This window comes from Bos grunniens, chromosome 10 (genome assembly GCF_055505025.1).
Source record: "Bos grunniens cultivar Pamir isolate PY7600 chromosome 10, Bosgru_T2T1.0, whole genome shotgun sequence".
Lineage (NCBI taxonomy): Eukaryota > Metazoa > Chordata > Mammalia > Artiodactyla > Bovidae > Bos > Bos grunniens.
Window position 1 is genome coordinate 47,827,215 of NC_141174.1, and position 19,711 is coordinate 47,846,925.

The 19,711-nt window shown below is 38.9% G+C and overlaps 1 protein-coding gene across 28 annotated transcripts in view; it reads right to left on the reverse strand.

Annotated features, from left to right (window-relative positions):
* LOC147364479 (uncharacterized) overlaps nucleotides 1-19,711 on the reverse strand; it is a 537,088-nt gene that overhangs the window by 260,316 nt on the left and 257,061 nt on the right. The window contains exon 3 of one of the 28 annotated variants that reach the window (XR_015134544.1): nucleotides 10,140-10,366. The exons of the other annotated variants lie outside the window; for them this stretch is intronic. The gene's annotated coding sequence lies outside the window, so the exon portion shown is untranslated. Of the gene's footprint in view, nucleotides 1-10,139; nucleotides 10,367-19,711 lie in introns of those variants that run through there. 28 annotated transcript variants of the gene reach the window in all.

Sequence of the window (19,711 nt, forward strand, 5' to 3'; positions counted from 1 at the left end):
AAACTATGAGCCATGCCGTGTAGGGCCACCCAAGAAGGACGACACATGGTGGAGAGTTCTGACAAAACTTGGTCCGCTGGAGAAACGAATGGCAAACCACTTCAGCATTCTTGCCTTGATACCCCATGAACAGTATGAAAAGGCAAAAAGATAGGACACTGAAAGATGAACTCCCCAGGTTAGTAGACACCCAATATGTTACTGAAGATCAGTGGGGAAATAACTCCAGAAAGAATGAAGAGATGGAGCCAAAGCAAAAACAACACCCAGTTGTGGATGGGACTGGTGATGGAAGAAAGGTCTGATGCTGTAAAGAGCAATATTGCATAGGAACCTGGACTGTTAGTTCCATGAATCAAGGCAAATTGGAAGTGGTCAAATAGGAGATGGCAAGAGTGAACATTGACATTTTAGGAATTAGCGAACTAAAATGGACTGCAATGGGTGAATTTAACTCAGAAGACCATTATATCTACTACTGTGGGAAAGAAGAAGAAATGGAGTAGCCACCATAGTCAACAAAAGAGTCCAAAATGCAGTAATTGGATGCAATCTCAAAAACAACAGAATGATCTCTGTTCACTTCCAAGGCAAACCATTCAATATCACAGTAATCCAAGTCTATGCCCTGACCAGTAATGCTGAAGCAACTGAAGTTGAACAGTTCTATGAAGACCTACAAGACCTTCTAGAACTAACACCCAAAACAGATGTCCTTTTCATTATAGGGGACTGGAGTGCAAAAGTAGGAAGTCAGGAAATACCTGGAGTAATAGGCAAATTTGTCCCTGGAGTACAGATGAAGTAGGGCAAAAGCCAATAGAGCTTTGCCAAGAGAATACACTGGTAACAGCAAACACCCTCTTCCAATAACACAAGAAAAGACTCTACACAGGACATCACCAGATGGTCAATACTGAAATCAGATTGATTACATTCTTTGCAGCCAAAGATGGAGAAGCTCTATACAGTCAGCAAAAACAAGACCAGGAGCTGACTGTAGCTCAGATCATGAACTCCTTATGGCCAAATTCAGACTTAAATTGAAGAAAGTAGGGAAAACCACTAGACCATTCAGGTATGACCTAAATCAAATCCCTTACAATTATACAGTGGAAGTGACAAGTAGATTCAAGGGACTAGATCTGACAGAGTGCCTGAAGAACTATGGACAGAGGTTTGTGACACTGTACAAGAGGCAGGGATAAAGACCATCCCCAAGAAAAAGAAATGCAAAAACGCAATAGAGTTATCTGAGGAGGCCTTACAAATAGCTGTGAAAAGAAGAAAAGCAAAAGGCAAAGGTGAAAAGAGAAGATATACCTATTTTAATGCAGAGTTCCAAAGAATAGCAAGGAGAGATAAGAAAGCCTTCCTCAGTGATCAATGCAAAGAAATAGAGGAAAATAATAGAATGAGAAAGTCTAGAGATCTCTTCAAGAAAATTAGAGATATCAAGGGAACATTGCATGCAAAGATGGGCACAATAAAGGATAGAAATGGTATGGACCTAACAGAAGCAGAAGATATTAAGAAGAGGTGGCAAGAATACACAGAAGAATTATACAAAAAAGATATGCATGACCTAGATAATCACAACGGTGTGATCACTCACCTAGAGCCAGACATCCTGGAATGTGAAGTCAAATGGGCCTTAGGAAGCATCGCTATGAACAAAGCTAGTGGAGGTGATGGAATTCCAGTTGAGCTATTTCAAATCCTAAAAGATGAAGCTATGAAAGTGCTGCACTCAATATGCCAGCAAATCTGGAAACTCAGCAGTGGCCTTAGGACCGGAAAAGGTCAGTTTTCATTCCAATCCCCAAGAAAGGCAATGCCAAAGAGTGCTCAAACTACCGCACAATTGCACTCATCTCACACACTAGCAAAGTAATGCTCAAAATCCTCCAAGCCAGTCTTCAACAGTACGTGAACCATGAACTTCCAGATGTTCAAGATGGATTTAGAAAAGGCAGAGGAACCAGAGAGCAAATTTCCAACATCTGTTGGATCATTGAAAAAGCAAGAGAGTTCTAGAAAAACATCTACTTCTGCTTTATTCACTATGCCAAAGCCTTTGACTGTGTGGGTCACAACAAACTGTGGAAAATTCTGAAAGAGATGGGAATACCAGACCACATGACCTGTCTCTTGAGAAACCTGTATTCAGGTCAGGATGCAACAGTTAGAACTGGACGTGGAACAACAGACTGGTTCCAGATCAGGAAAGGAGTACATCAAGGCTGTATATTGTCACCCTGCTTATTTAACTTAAATGCAGAGTACATCATGAGACATTCCAGGCTGGATGAAGCACAGGCTGGAATCAAGATCGCCGGGAGAAATATCAATAACCTCAGATATGCAGATGACACCACCCTTATGGCAGAAGCGAAGAAAAACTAAAGAGCCTCTTGATGAAAGTGAAAGAAGAGAGTGAAAAAGGTGGGTTAAAGCTCAACATTCAGAAAACTAAGATCTTGGCATCCGGTCCCATCACTTCATGGCAAATAGATGGGGAAACAATGGAAACAGTGAGAGACTTTATTTTGGGGGGCTCCAAAATCACTGCAGATTATGACTGCAGCCATGAAAAGACACTCACTGCTTGGAAGAAAATCCATGACCAACCTAGACAGCATATTATAAACCAGAGACATTACTTTACCAACAAAGTTCCATCTAGTCAAGGCTATGGTTTTTCCAGTAGTCATGTATGGATGTGAGAATTGGACTATAAAGAAAGCTGAGCACTGAAGAATTGATGCTATTGAACTGTTATGTTGGTTAAGACTCTTGAGAGTCCCTTGGACTGCAAGGAGATCCAACCAGTCCATCCTAAAGGAAATCAGTCCTGAATATTCATTGGAAGGACTGATACTGAAGCTGAAACTCCAACACTTTGGCCACCTGATGTGAAGAACTGACTCCTTGGGAAAGACCCTGATGCTGGGAAAGATTGAAGGTGGGAGGAGAAGGGGACAACAGAGGATGAGATGATTGTTTGGCATCACTTACTCAATGGACATGAGTTTGAGTAAACCCCGCGAGTTGGTAATGGACTGGGAGGCCTGTCGTGCTGCAGTCCATGGGGTCGCAAAGGGTCGGACACAACTGAGTGACGGAACTGAACTGAAGAACATTCAAAATACAACCAACTAGTTTGTACTGTGGAAAAGGGGTTAAAAAATATTCATTTCAAGATCAAGTAACTTGAACAGAAGTCCAAGATGACAACACAGGAAGATTATTCCTGTGTTTACAACCTCCTGGCTAAAGTCTGTGAGCAGAAGTGATTGTGGAACTCCCCTGCCCCCTGGCTGGGGTTGGAGAACACTAACAAATCAGGCTTTCTCTTGTTTCCAACCTGAGGCTAGGACAAGTGCATAGCAAGGCACTCTACCCTTCATTACTGAAGCTTGTAGACATGTACAGTCAAGACATGTTCATACTTCCTTTCTTTTTTAAATAAAGTTTTAATTTTAGAAAAAATTATAATTAAAAAATCAATGTGAAGATAGCATACAGTGTTCTTGCATACACCATACTCAGTTTCCCCTATTATTAACATACTACAATATATTTGTCACAATTAATGAAACAACATAAGCCAGACAGCATATCTTGCTTCTTCACCTCTCCAACTGCCTTGCTAAAGCCAGCATGTGTCCACAATCCATACAAGGGACATGACTCCATCATCTCGCTCTGGTGGTCAAGGGAGCTGACGTTCCTGAACTCCACAGGAGTAATAACCGGAAAGACTGTTCTTGCCAAGCCACCAGCCTCAGGGCACTGCATAGAGAACAGACTAAAACACAAACTCATTCTTTCTGTGAAAATAGTCTATTTGCTAGAAGCACAGACTTTGAGTTTCCCTTACATCTAGAGACTAAGGAAGCACTCTCAGGTAACATATGGAGACATCAACTTCACAAATATCCCAGGTCTCACTGTGGCTCAATGAAATCTCCCAGAAAGGAGCTCACATACTCTTCTAGAACCTCAATTTTCACAACTGTCTCCCGGAAGACACCTCCAGATTTTGACTTGACACCTGAAGGCCTCACAGAACAGCATATATTTATATAGCTTAAAAGTTGTTTAAAAGCTGCTGCCTGAGGTTCTGGCCAATCAGCCTGATACTATAGTGAAAATGGTAGTCGCTCAGTCATGTTAGACTCTGCAACCCCATGGACTGTAGCCCACCAGGCTCCTCTAGCCACGGAATTCTCCAGCAAAAATACTGGACTAGAAATAACTACCGACTTGTAGTCAATGATTACCTACTCTTACCTGGGGAAGAGTTCCTTCTCCAGGGGATCTTTTTGACCCAGGGATCAAACCCAGGTCTCCTGCACTGTGGCAGATTCTTTACCACTTGCGCCACCACCTAGGAAGCCTAGGTGCTAAACAAGATTCTTCCAGTTGAATACTGACAGCTCTTGGGATACCCTCAACAAATGGAGCCCATTAAGAATAAATCAGGCAGTATAGACAATCTCAAAGGTCTGGAGACAACCAAGGGTAAGATTAAACAAGGAGAATTATCATACACAGAGAGACTTCTTCAAGACAAAGAGGTAGCTGTTTCATCAAATACAGAGAAACAGACACAGAGACTCAAGCAAAATGAGGTAACAGAGAGTGACTTAAAAAATAATTTGAAATAAAGATCCTCAAGATGCCCACTGAACTAGGAAGAATGGGTGAACACAATGAGAACTTCAACAAAGAGATAGAAAACATAAGAAAGTATCAAACAGAAGTCACAGAGGTGAATACTAATGATAAATGCACTGGAGGGGTTCAAGAGCAGACTTAAAAAGCAGAAGAATGGTTCAGCAAGCTTCAAAATAAGGCAGTGGAACTCACCCACACAAAGCACCAATTGGGGAAAAAAAAGAATTTAACACATGAAGATAATTAAGGAACCTCTTGGACAACATCAAGCAGAATAACATTCACATTATAGAGGTCCTAGAAGAAGAAAAGAAAAGATGGCAGAAATCGTATTTGAAGAAATAATGGTTTAAAAAAAAAAGCAAAGGAAAGGGATAAAATGGAAAAGAAAGGAAAAAAGAAAAAGAAAAAAAATGCCTGAAAATTTACCTAACTTAGGGAAGAAAACAGACATCTAGGTCCAGAAAGAGCCAAAGTTTCCAAATAAGATGAAACTAAGGATATCCATACCAAGACAAACTATGATTAAAATTTTTAAAGTTAAAGAGGAATTTCCAAAAACAGCAAGATAAAAACAAATTACTATTTATAAGGAAACTTTATAAAGTTATAAGCAGATTTCTCAGCAGAAACTTTGCAGGACAGAAGGAAGCAGCATGACATATTTAAAGTGATAAAGGGAAAGAAAAAAACTTCCAACCAAAAATACTCTATTCAGCAAGGTTATCATTTAGATTTGAAGAAAAGATAAAGAGCTTTTCAAACAAGCAAAAACTAAAGTAATTTATCACTACTACATCAGTCCAACAAGAAATTTTACATGGAAAGCTGAAAAGAAATGGCACAATAACAAGAAAACATAAAGGTAAAAATCTCACTGGAAAAGGTAAATTTATAGCAAACACTGTAGATTAATAAATAGTCAAAAGATATATAAAACTTTTAAGTGTGTAAAGTAGCAAAACTGTAAGATGTAGGGGGCAATAAAAATAGATTTGGAATGTGTTCAAATTTAAGTTGCTATCAACTTAGGTTATTATATACATAGTATGTGAACCACACAGTAATCACAAAGCAAAAACTTGTAATAAATACACAAAAGAAAACCAGAAAGGAATCTAAACACTGAGCTAAAGAAAGGTGTCAAACTACAAGGCAAAGGAGAAAGAAGAAAGGAACAGAAAGGAAAACAAAAATAGCAAACAATAACAAAGTAGCAAATATAAATCTACCAATGATTACTTGATTACTTTAAACGTAAATGGGCTAAATTATACAAATGACAGAGAATAAAGAAAAAACAAGACACATCTATAGACTGCCTAGAAAAGATCCACTTCAGAAGTAAGGACACTTAGAGACTGAAATTAAAGACATGGAAAAAGATACTCCATGCAAATGGAAATGAAAATAAAACTGGTGCAACTACACGTGTCAAAAAAATTAGATTCCAAAACCGAAAGCGTAATAAAAGACAAAGAAGGACATTATAATAATATAGGGGTCAATTCAGCCACAAGATAAAACATTTATAAATACATATGCACACAATAAAGAAATTATAAGTATCTAAAGCAAGTATTAATAGACATAAAAAGGGAGAATTTGACAGCAATACAGTAATGGTAGGCGATTTTTACACTCTACTTACATGTATAAATTTATAAATGTATACTTACATTTATATATATATATATAAGAACTAAGATTTTATATTCATATATAAATATAAAAACTAAGAACTGGTTCTTTAAAATGATAAACAAAACTGACAAGCCTTTAGCTAGACTCACCAAGACAAAACTCAGAAATGAAAGAGAAGTTTCAGGACTTCCCTGGTGGTCCAGTGGCTAAGACTCAGTGCTCCTAATGCAAGGGCTCAGGTTTGATCCCTGGTCAGAGAACTAGATTCCACATGCCTCAACTAAAGATCCTGCATGCTTCAACTGAGACAGCCAAATTAAAACACACTTTTTAAAAAAGAAAGAAGCTCCAACTGATATCACAGAAAGTTCCAACTGATATAAGTATCATAAGATGCTACTTTGAGCAATTACATGCCAACAAATTGGACAACCTAGAAGAAAAGAATACATTCCCAGAAATTAATAAAATCAAACAAGTTGAAAGTAAGAAGAGGTTTGAAGTTTTACAGAAGAAAATTTATTTCAGGCCATTCTCCTCTTAGTTTATGAAACCTATGATAAAAGGCAGTAGCATCCAATTTATACCTCATGCAGGACCTTATCAGTATTCTGAATAATTTCATACACACAGTGATAGAATATATAAATTAGAAGAAGTTATGTTTTCCAGAGACTATAAATTTTAAGAATATAGTAAGAGTCAAATACCATATTTTTTTGATGGCTTACCAAAAATAAGTACTTAAAATAGCATAATGTAGCTACAATTGTTTTATTTTAAATTGCTTTATTCCTACTTTCACAAAGCTGAATGCTAAGAAAAGAACATCTAAGAGCCAGAGACAATATATTTAGATTCTCAGGGAATCAAAGGAAAGAAAGCCGAAAAAATCGTGCCCTGAGAACTTCTTGAGGAAGGGTACTGGAGGGTACGGGCACAGGACAAACCAGAAATGCAGATGAGCAACAGGGGGAGGGAGCGCCCAGTGGCCAAAAGCCAACTTTGGCAGATCCAGAGAACTCTTGAGCAGTTCTATGGTTTTTCTAACCTACACTATGGTTCCAGAGTTAACAGGATTAATATCCTGAAATGATCAGAGAAGTCAGAAGTAATTGTCTCAATCTAGAGTTTCTGACATTGGAAATGAGAGTAATCGATCTATGTTCAGTAATTCAAAACCTATAACAGAAGTAGTATCACATAAATTATACTATATATTCAGTAGAATATACAAACTTTCTTAGTGTAGACCTATATAATGAGAAACACTAAAAATTGTCCCTGATAGTAAAAAAATGAATTAAAAATTTTGAGACATCTGGAAAATATCTAGACAGGGAAATGAGGGTCAACAGGAATATGTGATCTTTTCCTCTCCTACTGCCTTTTGCTTTGTCATTTTTCCCTGTGTTCTCTTCCTTCCATCCTTCCTTTTTTCCCCTTTCTTCTATTCTCCTATTCTTTTTGTATTTGTTTTTAATCTCTAAATTTTACTAAAAGTCAACCATCTGTTTTAGATCACTGGCAGACCCTGAATGAAAACTGTCCCCTTGAATCTCCTACAACCAGTACCAACAAATTTTGATGTTTCTTACAGCCCACAGTGACACATAGCTGACACAACAAATAAAAAATGCTTTCACTTGCAAGTTAATCTTTTTGCTACAGATTTTATAGTCTTAGTAAACAAGCTGGTCTGGGGCTTCTTTGGTGGTCAGGTGGTTAAGAGACCACCTGACAATTCAGGGGATTCCAGCTCAATCCCTGATCTGGGAATTTCCCACATGCTGCAGGCAACTAGGCCCATGTTCTGCAACTTCTAAGCTAATGCTCTAGAGTCCAAGAGCCCCAACTACTGGATCTGTATGCCGCAACTACTGAAGCCCATGTGCCTGGAGCCCATGATCCCCTAAAAGAGAAGTCAACACAATGAGAAGTTGGTGCACCCCTACTATAGAAAAGCCTCAGTGCAGCAAGGAAGACTCACCACAGCCAATGAGTGAATAAAAAAAAAAAAAAAAAACGAGAAAGAAACACACACATCTTTCAAAGAGGTCATATATCTTCTGGCTTCACCCATCTTCTACATAGCCTCATGTGCGTGTGAAGTCACTTCAGTCATGTCTGACTCTTTGTGACCCAATGGACCATAGCCCACCAGGCTCCGCTGCCTATGGGATTCTCCTGGCAAGAATACTGGAGTGGGCTGCCATTTCCTTCTCCGTGCGATCTTTCCAACCCATGGATTGAACTGCATCTCTTAAGTCTTCTGCATTGGCAGGCAGGTTCTTTACCTATAGGTTCTTTACCTATCTGGGGCTTGCCAGGTGTTCTTCAACACCTGGCAAGCCCCAGATAGCCTGGTGGCCTGAGTGAAAGTCATTCACTGAGATTTTGCAAGAAAGTAAGCTTATATTTACCTTAAGCAACTAAACTAACCCAAAAGACTAATAATAAAGAAAGAAATAAAAAGCTTCATGTTCCTCAACTATTAAACCTTCTTTTGAGTCATAGTTCTTAGTTTCAGATCCTATCCTGGTTCCTTGAATTCAGGTCTGGGAATCACTAATGTCTTATGTATCCACATTTCACTTCTCTTAGAGCTTGCTTCGGAGAAGGCAATGGCACCCCACTCCAGTACTCTCGCCTGGAAAATCCCATGGACGGAGGAGCCTGGAAGGCTGCAGTCTATGAGGTCACTAAGAGTCAGACACGACTGAGTGACTTCACTTTCACTTTTCACTTTCATGCATTGGAGAAGGAAATGGCAACCCACTCCAGTGTTCTTGCCTAGAGAATCCCAGGGATGGGGGAGCCTGGTAGGAGGCTGTCTATGGGGTCGCACAGAGTCACACACGACTGCAGCAACTTAGCAGCAGCAGCAACAGCAGAGCTTGCTTAAATGCACCAGTCGTGGCATGATGTTATGATTTCTGAAAGAAATGGCGTAGTATTTACCACTTAGAGGAGCTCCCTTTGATCAGTGATATTGTGGCAAGACACAGTTGTTACAAGGAGAGTGTAACTCAGTCCCTGCAGATGTCTCCTGAATAGACTGATGTCTGCTTAGAAAGTAGCTCAGTCCTTTCCTCTTGGGCCTAAAGAGGATATCCTCCCCTTCCCTACTGTGAGATTGGTCATCTCTCCCAAAGAGTCCAAAGGTTTCCACCATCTGTTGAACATGCATTCAAAGCACACACAGAAACAGATACATTGAGAGACATGGGGTCTTGTTTGGGGCAATTCTGAGGCACTTTAAAATTTCATTGTACCTTGGATCATTCATTCTCACTAAGTGAGGCTACTTCAATCCTCAGGCAGTGAGTGATGGGCACTTTTTTTGCAAGCTAGTTGTTTCCTGTATCTAAGTTCCTGTTGCTGTTGATCATGTCTTTCTCTGCTACTCCATGACTAAGCTTTTCACTTACCCAATCCAACCCAAATTGAATTTATTACACCATCTTTTTACTTTGAAATAAAGTCCCATTGGTCAAATTCAATTCATGTGACTTCAGCAGATACTTCCAATAGGCCAGTAGAAGCCAGTAATTGGTATATATTAGAAAGCTGTACCACACATTTCAAATTTCAGAGATTAAAATTAGCAGCATGAATCCTGAGTACTCTGTATTTTTCCATTAATTGTGCCCTTGGCTCTCCCATATATTCTCATTTGGGCCATTAATGTTTTGTCACTTTGCTGCTCACAAAGCACATTTGTCTTGTCCCTTTCTTCTTACAGAACTACCTAGATCTACTCCAAGCAATAAATGTGAAAATGCAAGGGTAACAAAAAGGACATCATCATTACTAGTAATAATTTATTAAAAAAAAAAGTTCAAACCCACAATTTCTCAAATCTTCCAGCTCTAATGTGTCACCCAGCACTCAGAACAAGGCTTTGCATTTCTCACTCTGCTTTATTCAGAGTGGTACAAGACACGTTGTCTCCTGTCTTCTTCCAGTCTCATTGGTAATAACAGAAGTCTGTGCTTTCACATTTGTAGTTCATATCCAGGCCATGGATGTAGAGTGCCTAGGCAAATATGCAGAAATTTGAGAGAAGCACTTTAAGAGTTTATGTTCCTAAAGGACAAAGGAGCATCATGGGGGAAAATTCCATCCTAAGAAATAGAAGCTGAAGCACAAATGTTTGATTGAGTACAATAGACCAGACTGAGAAGAAAGACTCAGGTTATCCTACAGTTTTAACTATGATCTTCCAAGATGCAAAGAGAATGATGCTGTTAAACATGGTTTGAGATCTCAATTCATGATGCTTACTTGGTAGGGAGATAGTTTTAAAACTAGGGGGTAAATAAACAATTACATGCAAACCCAATTAATTACAATTTTCATAAGTTCTACAAATAGTAGAATGAGGTCATTAATATGTAATTTTATGCTGTAAGATTCATTATTTCCTGAATAAACATTAGCATCTACTTGGGTTCAACACAGGGCTACTCCAGTCCTCAGGCTAAGTGAAATACAAGATGACTTCACATGAGATATCACCATCCTGCCTTCACCAATCTTTTGTAGCCTCAGTGATGACACCAATAGGTGGAAACAGCCACAAAAGTCATGCCCTTTGCACTGAGTTATGTGCAGCTTCAGTGCCCTCATTTCAGACACCAGCTCTCTGAACCATGAGTACAGACAACCTTGACAGGCAGATAGAAGCAACTACCTTTAGGCTTTGATAGCAGTGCCTTTGAAGGGCATCAGTGTCATGGAAGAATAGTCATCATTAAAGCTAAGAAACCAGGAAGTAACAAGTATGACTATGGTTAAGAAGCAGTTGTGATGTTTTATTTTCTGAAGATGATCAGAATTTTTTTGAAAGAAAAATCCATCTAATGCTGATGAGGTAAACTCAACCAGGAAGGATATGGTTTTATATTAGTTATAGATAGCTTCATTTTTATATCTTATCTGGTCTGACATAGGAAACAAAATATATAGAAAATATCCACACATGAATATCAATAATAGAGTTAGTAAAGTAATGTAGTTTTGAGTAAGGGATGATTCTATACATGCTTCCTGCTGATGCAAAAGAGTGAATCTAGTAGAAAACTGAAGCCAGAATGACAGATTTTGGGGCAAAGGATTTCCTGTAAATCACATATCTTCCCCCCAGCCCCATCAGATAATACTAATAACTGGTAACAAGCATATTATCTGTTTTCTAAAATCTCTGTGTTTGAGGAATATGTTGGTGTATATATAAGAATATATATTATCACTTATATGTGGAATCTTAAAAAAAAAAACTCATAGAAGCAGAGACCAGAATGAAAGTTACCACAGGTAGAACGTGAGAAGCAGGGAATGGGGTAAAGATGGTCAAAATGTACAAACTTAACAACTATAACATAAATAAGTTCCAGGAGTGTAATGTACAGCATGGTGGCCATAGTTAACAAGACTGTATTGTATACTTGAAACCTGCTAAGAGAATAAATGGAGAAGGAAATGGCAACCCATTCCAGTATTCTTGCCTGGAGAAATCCCATGGACAGAGGGGCCTGGCAGGCTACAGCCCTTGGGGTCGCAAGAGTCAGACACAACTTGGCGACTAAACCACCACCAAGAGAATAAATCATAGAAGTTCTCATCATAAGGGGAAAAAAAATGTGTATATATGTGAGCAGAAAGTTGCTAACTAAATTCATTTAAGTAAAGCAGAGTGAGAACCATTTCACAATGTATACATACATGTATTGTATCATTGTGTTGTACCTCTTAAATTTATGTTGACATTTATATCTCAGTAAAGCTGGGGGAAAAAAGATTTTTTACCTAAAAAGTAAAAACCAAGAAGTCTTAGAACCTCAAGATTCAGAAGCAGATTCATTGAAATTCAATGTGTTTCTATACACAAAAATAAACTCAAAATGGATTAAAGATCTAAATGTAAGACCAGAAACTATAATACTCCTAGAGGAGAACATAGGCAAGACACTCTCCGACATACATCACAGCAGGATCCTCTATGACCCACCTCCCAGAATATTGGAAATAAAAGCAAAAATAAACAAATGGGACCTAATTAAAATTAAAAGCTTCTGCACAACAAAGGAAACTATAAGCAAGGTGAAAAGACAGGCTTCAGAATGGGAGAAAATAATAGTAAATGAAGCAACTAACGAACAACTAATCTCAAAAATATACAAACAACTCCTGCAGCTCAATTCCAGGAAAAAAAATGACCCAATCAAAAAATGGGCCAAAGAACTAAACAGACATTTCTCCAAAGAAGACATACAGATGGCTAACAAACACATGAAAAGATGCTCAACATCAGAAACTCATTATCAGAAAAATGCAAATCAAAACCACAATGAGGTACCATTTCATGCCAGTGAGAATGGCTGCTATCAAAAAAAAGTCTACAAGCAATAAATGCTGGAGAGGGTGTGGAGAAAAGGGAACCCTCTTACGCTGTTGGTGGGAATGCAAACTAGTACAGCCACTATGGAGAACAGTGTGAAGATTCCTTAAAAAACTGGAAATAGAACTGCCTTATGACCCAGCAATCCCACTCCCGGGCATACACACTGAGGAAACCAGAAGGGAAAGAGACACGTGTACCCCAATGTTCATCGCAGCACTGTTTATAATAGCCAGGACATGGAAGCAACCTAGATGTCCATCAGCAGATGAATGGATAAGAAAGCAGTGGTACATATACACAATGGAGTATTACTCAGCCATTAAAAAGAATGCACTTGAATCAGTTCTAATGAGGTGGGTGAAACTGGAGCCTATTATAGAGTAAAGTAAGCCAGAAAGAAAAACACCAATACAGTATACTAACACATATATATGGCATTTAGAAAGATGGTAATGATAACCCTGTATGTGAGACAGCAAAAGAGACACAGATGTATAGAACAGTCTTTTGGACTCTGTGGCAGAAGGCGAGGGTGGGATGATTTGGGAGAATGGCATCGAAACACGTATAATATTGTATGTGAAACAAATTGCCAGTCCAGGTTCGATGCATGATACAGGATGCTCAGAGCTGGTGCACTGGGATGACCCAGAGGGATGGTTTGGGGAGGGAGGTGGGAGGGGGGTTCAGGATGGGGAACGTGTGTACACCCATGGCAGATGCATGTTGATGTATGGCAAAACAAATACAATATTGTAAAGTAAAAAAAAAAAAGAAAAGAAAAGAAAGAAAGAAAGAAATACAATGTGTTAGCCACTGGTTTTTCCTCTACCAAGTCGTCTAGACCAGGCATGTCCAAAATTGGTTGTGTTGCCTGTATTTGACCAAATTAACCCTTGTTTAAAAAAAAAAAAAAAAAACACTTTAAAATTTCCTGCAAAAAAATCAGTTTAGATATAATACTAATATGAAAACACGAGTAGGCAGCAAACAGAAGCAGAGTCAATATTCTTTCCATTCTAAGTATAAGCTCTCTGTCAGCTTTGAGATTAAACCTACAACAGTCCACATGCAACAAGAGTAGGCTCCAAGAACATGGATTTGTCAAGATTTTAAATCTAGATCTACATCTATATTCACTACTTTTACCAATAACATTGTCCTAGTATACACTGTAACTTGAGATAATAGCTAATCAATTATATAGTCGTCAGTACCCTGAAAGTGTCACCATCTATAATCTAAAGACAAATCTCTACAATGTTACAGTGAGCCATGTAATTCTTTATCCTAGATATGACAAATTTCATAAAATATAATCTAAAAAATGAAAAATCTCTTTTGGGATTCTTTATTCCCTAGTGCAAGCCCCAAAATGGTCATGACTTTGCAGTCAGCACTTGATCTACCTGAAGCAGTAAACACATGGCTGAAATTACTCACTGAATATGGGATAGTGACTAAAATGCATTTCAAGCTATGATGCTTTCAGAGAATACATAGATACATCACTGAAATTCTGAAGACACAAGTATTAGAATAAATTACATAAGCATGGGAGGTTTATTATACAGTTGGATGAAAGAACAGATGTTTCTAACATCTCAGCATATGATATTTGCTAGATTCTGTTCAATAATGCATCAAGAACTATTTTTTGTGACACATTAAATGAAAAACTACACACATATGCACATATTCTCAACAGTAAATATATTCTTTAATTTCTAAAAATGCAGGGCCTTATGAAAAAACACAAGTAGAACCACTGATAGAATTGTACTTTAACTAGACTCTTTAAATGATAGATTAGATATGTAATACAAATTCATTCGGTTACTGATCTACTCACTTATTCCAAGGTAATATTATACCCTTTTATTGCATAAGCAAGCAATTGGAGCCAAAAGGTTATAACCTCTCCTACCTCTTCATTCCTCAGGAATGATCCAGTCAACCCCGTTTACTTTGCCGTTCCACTTTGTCCTTTCATTTCATTAAAAGGCAGTAGAATTTACAGTAGTTATTAGCATTACTACTAATACAGTAATAACATCTACACTTCATTTCCACCATATGGAAAAGAATGATTTTCACCATACCGACATCTCAGAACTCTCACAATTAAATATACACAGACACACATGTATACACACACACACACATACACACACACATACATACATGAAATGACCGTGTATGTTATCAAGTCTGACACAAACATGAGCTATTAATAGTTTATTTATCTTAAACTGTGTTTACTGTGTGTTCCAAAACCTGAAGCACCCCAAAATTTTGTATCTACTCCTTTTCTTCTGAAAGTCTGGGAAATGACTATTTATTCCCAGGAATTAAGTTGTTATTAATTTCCCTTGATCAAAAAAGTTATCACAGAAGTAGGTAAGGACAGTCAGGGAACCACGTCACTCACAGCCTGACTAAGCACATCAAAGGAGTAACACCCTCCCCACCATACATCTGCCATCCTGAGATCAATTTCTCCAAGTCTTCCTTCACACTCTTCACCAGAAATGACTGTTGCTTCTTCAACAGGCTTAAGAAAAAAACTCATATTGCACTCAAATACGAATCTGAATGTACTTGGATAAAACAGATTTAGGAAATGAGTATAAATCTGAAACCCACAATTAATAGTGGAAAATACAGGAAACTTGTCATAAGATGTTGTTAACACATCCACTCATCACCTCTGGATGACTACCCAACTGTTGGCACATTATCTAACCACACTACAATGCCTCACTTCAGTTCAGTCTCTCAGTCATGTCCGACTCTTTGTGACCCCATGAATCACAGCACACCAGGCCTCCCTGTCCATCACCAAGTCCTGGAGTTCACTCAAACTCACATCCATCAAGTCAGTGATGCCATCCAGCCATCTCATCCTCTGTCGTCCCCTTCTCCTCCTGCCCCCAATCCCTCCCAGCATCAGTGTCTTTTCCAATGAGTCAACTGTTTGATGCCTAGGACTTGGTAAATACTCAAAAACACTATCAATTTGTATCATTACTGCAATAATAAAAAAACCCCTGAACCTCAGCTTCACCATATTGAAAAAAGGGGGAGAAAATGATCCCCTTTGTGTTGTAATCTAAACATAACAATTACAACTTGGCTGCAAGAACCTTTACACATTAATGTACTTACACATCCCCTAACCACAAAAAGTCTCACAATCACTGGATGAGACAGGCAGGGGATTTATAAATGGAGTCATTTCCCCACATACATTGACAGAGAAACTAAAGCCACAACCAACAACAAAATGCACAAAGAGAAGCCAGTTCTCTGATTTTAGCAGTCTCCCTTCACTACATTTACTTCCACAAAGTATTTACAGCCACTCATTGGCAGATTTATAACAGCCCATTAAGATTTTCTAATTTTCTATAAGCATGCATAATTTTAAAAATACATTTGCTTAATTATCTTTCCATAATTATAGATGAAAACTCTTCCCCTGGCTGTTTAAGTTATGATTCATGAGGCTTGTTATGGGTTGACCAGTTAGGTAGAAAAGGCTTGAAAGCACATCATTAAACAATAAGAAATCCCCATCAATACTGAATCCATGGGAGAGTTTCAACTGAGAGTGAGTACAGTATTTTATATATCATACTACAGCATAATATTTGTAAGGCCTCCCCAGACAGCCATTTTGCTTTTTTGCATTTCTTTTCCATGGGGATGGTCTTGATCCCTGTCTCCTGTACAATGTCACAAACCTCAGTCCATAGTTCATCAGGCACTCTGTCTATCAGATCTAGTCCCTTAAATCTATTTCTCACTTCCACTGTATAATCATAAGGGATTTGATTTAGGTCATACCTGAATGGTCTAGTGGTTTTCCCTACTTTCTTCAATTTAAGTCTGAATTTGGCAATAAGGACTTCACGATCTGAGCCACAGTCAGCTCCCGGTCTTGTTTTTGCTCACTGTATAAAGCTTCTCCATCTTTAGCTGCAAAGAATATAATCAATCTGATTTCGGTGTTGACCATCTGGTGATGTCCATGTGTAGAGTCTTCTCTTGTGTTATTGGAAGAGGGTGTTTGCTATGACCAGTGCATTCTCTTGGCAGAACTCTATTAGCCTTTGCTCTGCTTCATTCCGTGTTCCAAGGCCAAATTTGCCTGTTACTCCAGATGTTTCTTGACTTCCTACTTTTGAATTCCAGTCCCCTATAATGAAAAGGACATCTTTTTTGGGTGTTAGTTCTAAAAAGTCTTGTAGGTCTTCATAGAACCATTCAGCTTCAGCTTCTTCAGCATTACTGGTTGGGGCATAGAATTGGATTACTGTGATATTGAATGGTTTGCCTTGGAAATGAACAGAGATCATTCTGTCTTTTTTGAGATTGCATCCAAGTACTGCATTTCAGACTCTCTTATTGACAATGATGCTACTCCATTTCTTCTGAGGGATTCCTACCCACATAGTAGATACAATGGTCATCTGAGTTAAATTCACCCATTCCAGTCCATTTTAGTTTGCTGATTCCTAGAATGTCAACATTCACTCTTGCCATCTCCTGTTTGACCACTTCCAATTTACCTTGATTCATGGAACTAACATTCCAGGTCCCTATGCAATACTGATAATCACAATGGTATGATCACTCACCTAGAGCCAGACATCCTGGAATGTGAAGTCAAGTGGGCCTTACAAAGCATCACTATGAACAAAGCTAGTGGAGGTGATAGAATTCCAGTTGAGCTATTTCAAATCCTGAAAGATGATGCTGTGAAAGTGCTGTACTCAATAGGCCAGCAAATTTGGAAAACTCAGCAGTGGCCACAGGACTGGAAAAGGTCAGTTTTCATTCCAATCCCAAAGAAAGGCAATGCCAAAGAATGCTCAAACTACCACACAATTGCACTCATCTCACACGCTAGTAAAGTAATGCTCAAAATTCTCCAAGCCAGGCTTCAGCAAACGTGAACCGAAAACTTCCATATGTTCAAGCTGGTTTTAGAAAAGGCAGAGGAACCAGAGATCAAATTGCCAACATCTGCTGGATCATTGAAAAAGCAAGAGAGTTCCAGAAAAACATCTACTTCTGCTTTATTGACTATGCCAAAGCCTTTGACTGTGTGGATCACAATAAACTGTGGAAAATTCTGAAAGAGATGGGAATACCAGACCACATGACCTGCCTCTTGAGAAACCTATATGCAGGTCAGGAAGCAACAGTTAGAACTGGACATGGAACAACAGACTGGTTCCAAATAGGAAAAGGAGTACGTCAAGGCTGTATATTGTTACCCTGCTTATTTAACTTATATGCAGAGTACATCATGAGAAATGCTGGGCTGGAAGAAACACAAGTTGGAATCCAGATTGCCAGGAGAAATATCAATAACCTTGATATGCAGATGACACCACCCTTATATGGCAGAAAGTGAAGAGGAACTCAAAAGCCTCTTGATGAAAGTGAAAGAGGAGAGTGAAAAGGTTTGCTTAAAGCTCAACATTCAGAAAATGAAGATCATGGCATCCGGTCCCATCACTTCATGGGAAATAGATGGGGAAACAGTGGAAACAGTGTCAGACTTTATTTTTCTGGGCTCCAAAATCACTGCAGATGGTGACTGCAGCCATGAAATTAAAAGATGCTTACTCCTTGGAAGGAAAATTATGACCAACCTAGACAGCATATTGAAAAGCAGAGACATTACTTTGCCAACAAAGGTCCATCTAGTCAAGGCTATGGTTTTTCCAGTGGTCACGTATGGACGTGAGAGTTAGACTGTGAAGAAAGCTGAGTGCCAAAGAATCGATGGTTTTGGACTGTGGTGTTGGAGAAAACTCTTGAGAGTCCCTTGGACTGCAAGGAGGTCCTACCAGTCCATTCTAAAGGAGATCAGCCTGGGTGTTCTTTGGAAGGAATGATGCTAAAGCTGAAACTCCAGTACTTTGGCCACCTCATGCGAAGAGTTGACTCATTGGAAAAGACTCTGATGCTGGGAGGGATTGGGGGCAGGAGAAAAAGGGGACGACAGAGGATGAGATGATTGGGTGGCATCACCGACTCAATGGATGTAATTTACATTTGAGTGAACTCCGGGAGTTGGTGATGGACAGGGAGGCCTGGCGTGCTGCGATTCATGGGGTTGCAAAGAGTCAGACACAACTGAGCGAATGAACTGAACAGCATAATATAATGGATTATTATATTTTTTTTCATTTTAAATATAAAATATTCATTCAGTTCAGTTCAGTTACTCAGTTGTGTCCGATTCTTGTGACCCCATGAATTGCAGCACACCAGGCCTCCCTGTCCATTACCAACTCCCGGAGTTCACTTAAACTCATGTCCATTGAGTCGGTGATGTCATCCGGCTATCTCAACTTCTGTCATCCTCTTTTCCTCCTGCCCCCAATCCCTCCCAGCATCAGAGTCTTTTCCAATGAGTCAACTCTTCGCATGAGGTGGCCAAAGTATTGGAGTCTCAGCTTTAGCATCAGTTCTTCCAATGAACACCCAGGACCCATGTCCTTTAGAATGGACTGGTTGGATCTCCTTGCAGTCCAAGGGACTCTCAAGAGTCTTCTCCAACACCACACTTCAAAAGCATCAATTCTTCAGCACTCAGCCTTCTTCACAGTCCAACTCTCACATCCATACATGACCACAGGAAAAACCATAGCCTTGACTAGACAGACCTTTGTTGGCAAAGTAATGTCTCTGCTTTTGAATATGCTATCTAGAGTGGTCATAACTTTCCTTCCAAGGAGTAAGCGTCTTTTAATTTCATGGCTGCAATCACCATCTGCAGTGATTTTGTAGCTCCAAAAAATAAAGTCTGACACTGTTTCCACTGTTTCCCCATCTATTTCCCATGAAGTGATGGGACCAGATGCCATGATTTTAAATCTGCTCATTTTTTTCTCAAGTATAAGTGGAATGGATAGAATAAAATTATGTCTAATATCACCTTCTCAGTCATAACCCAAG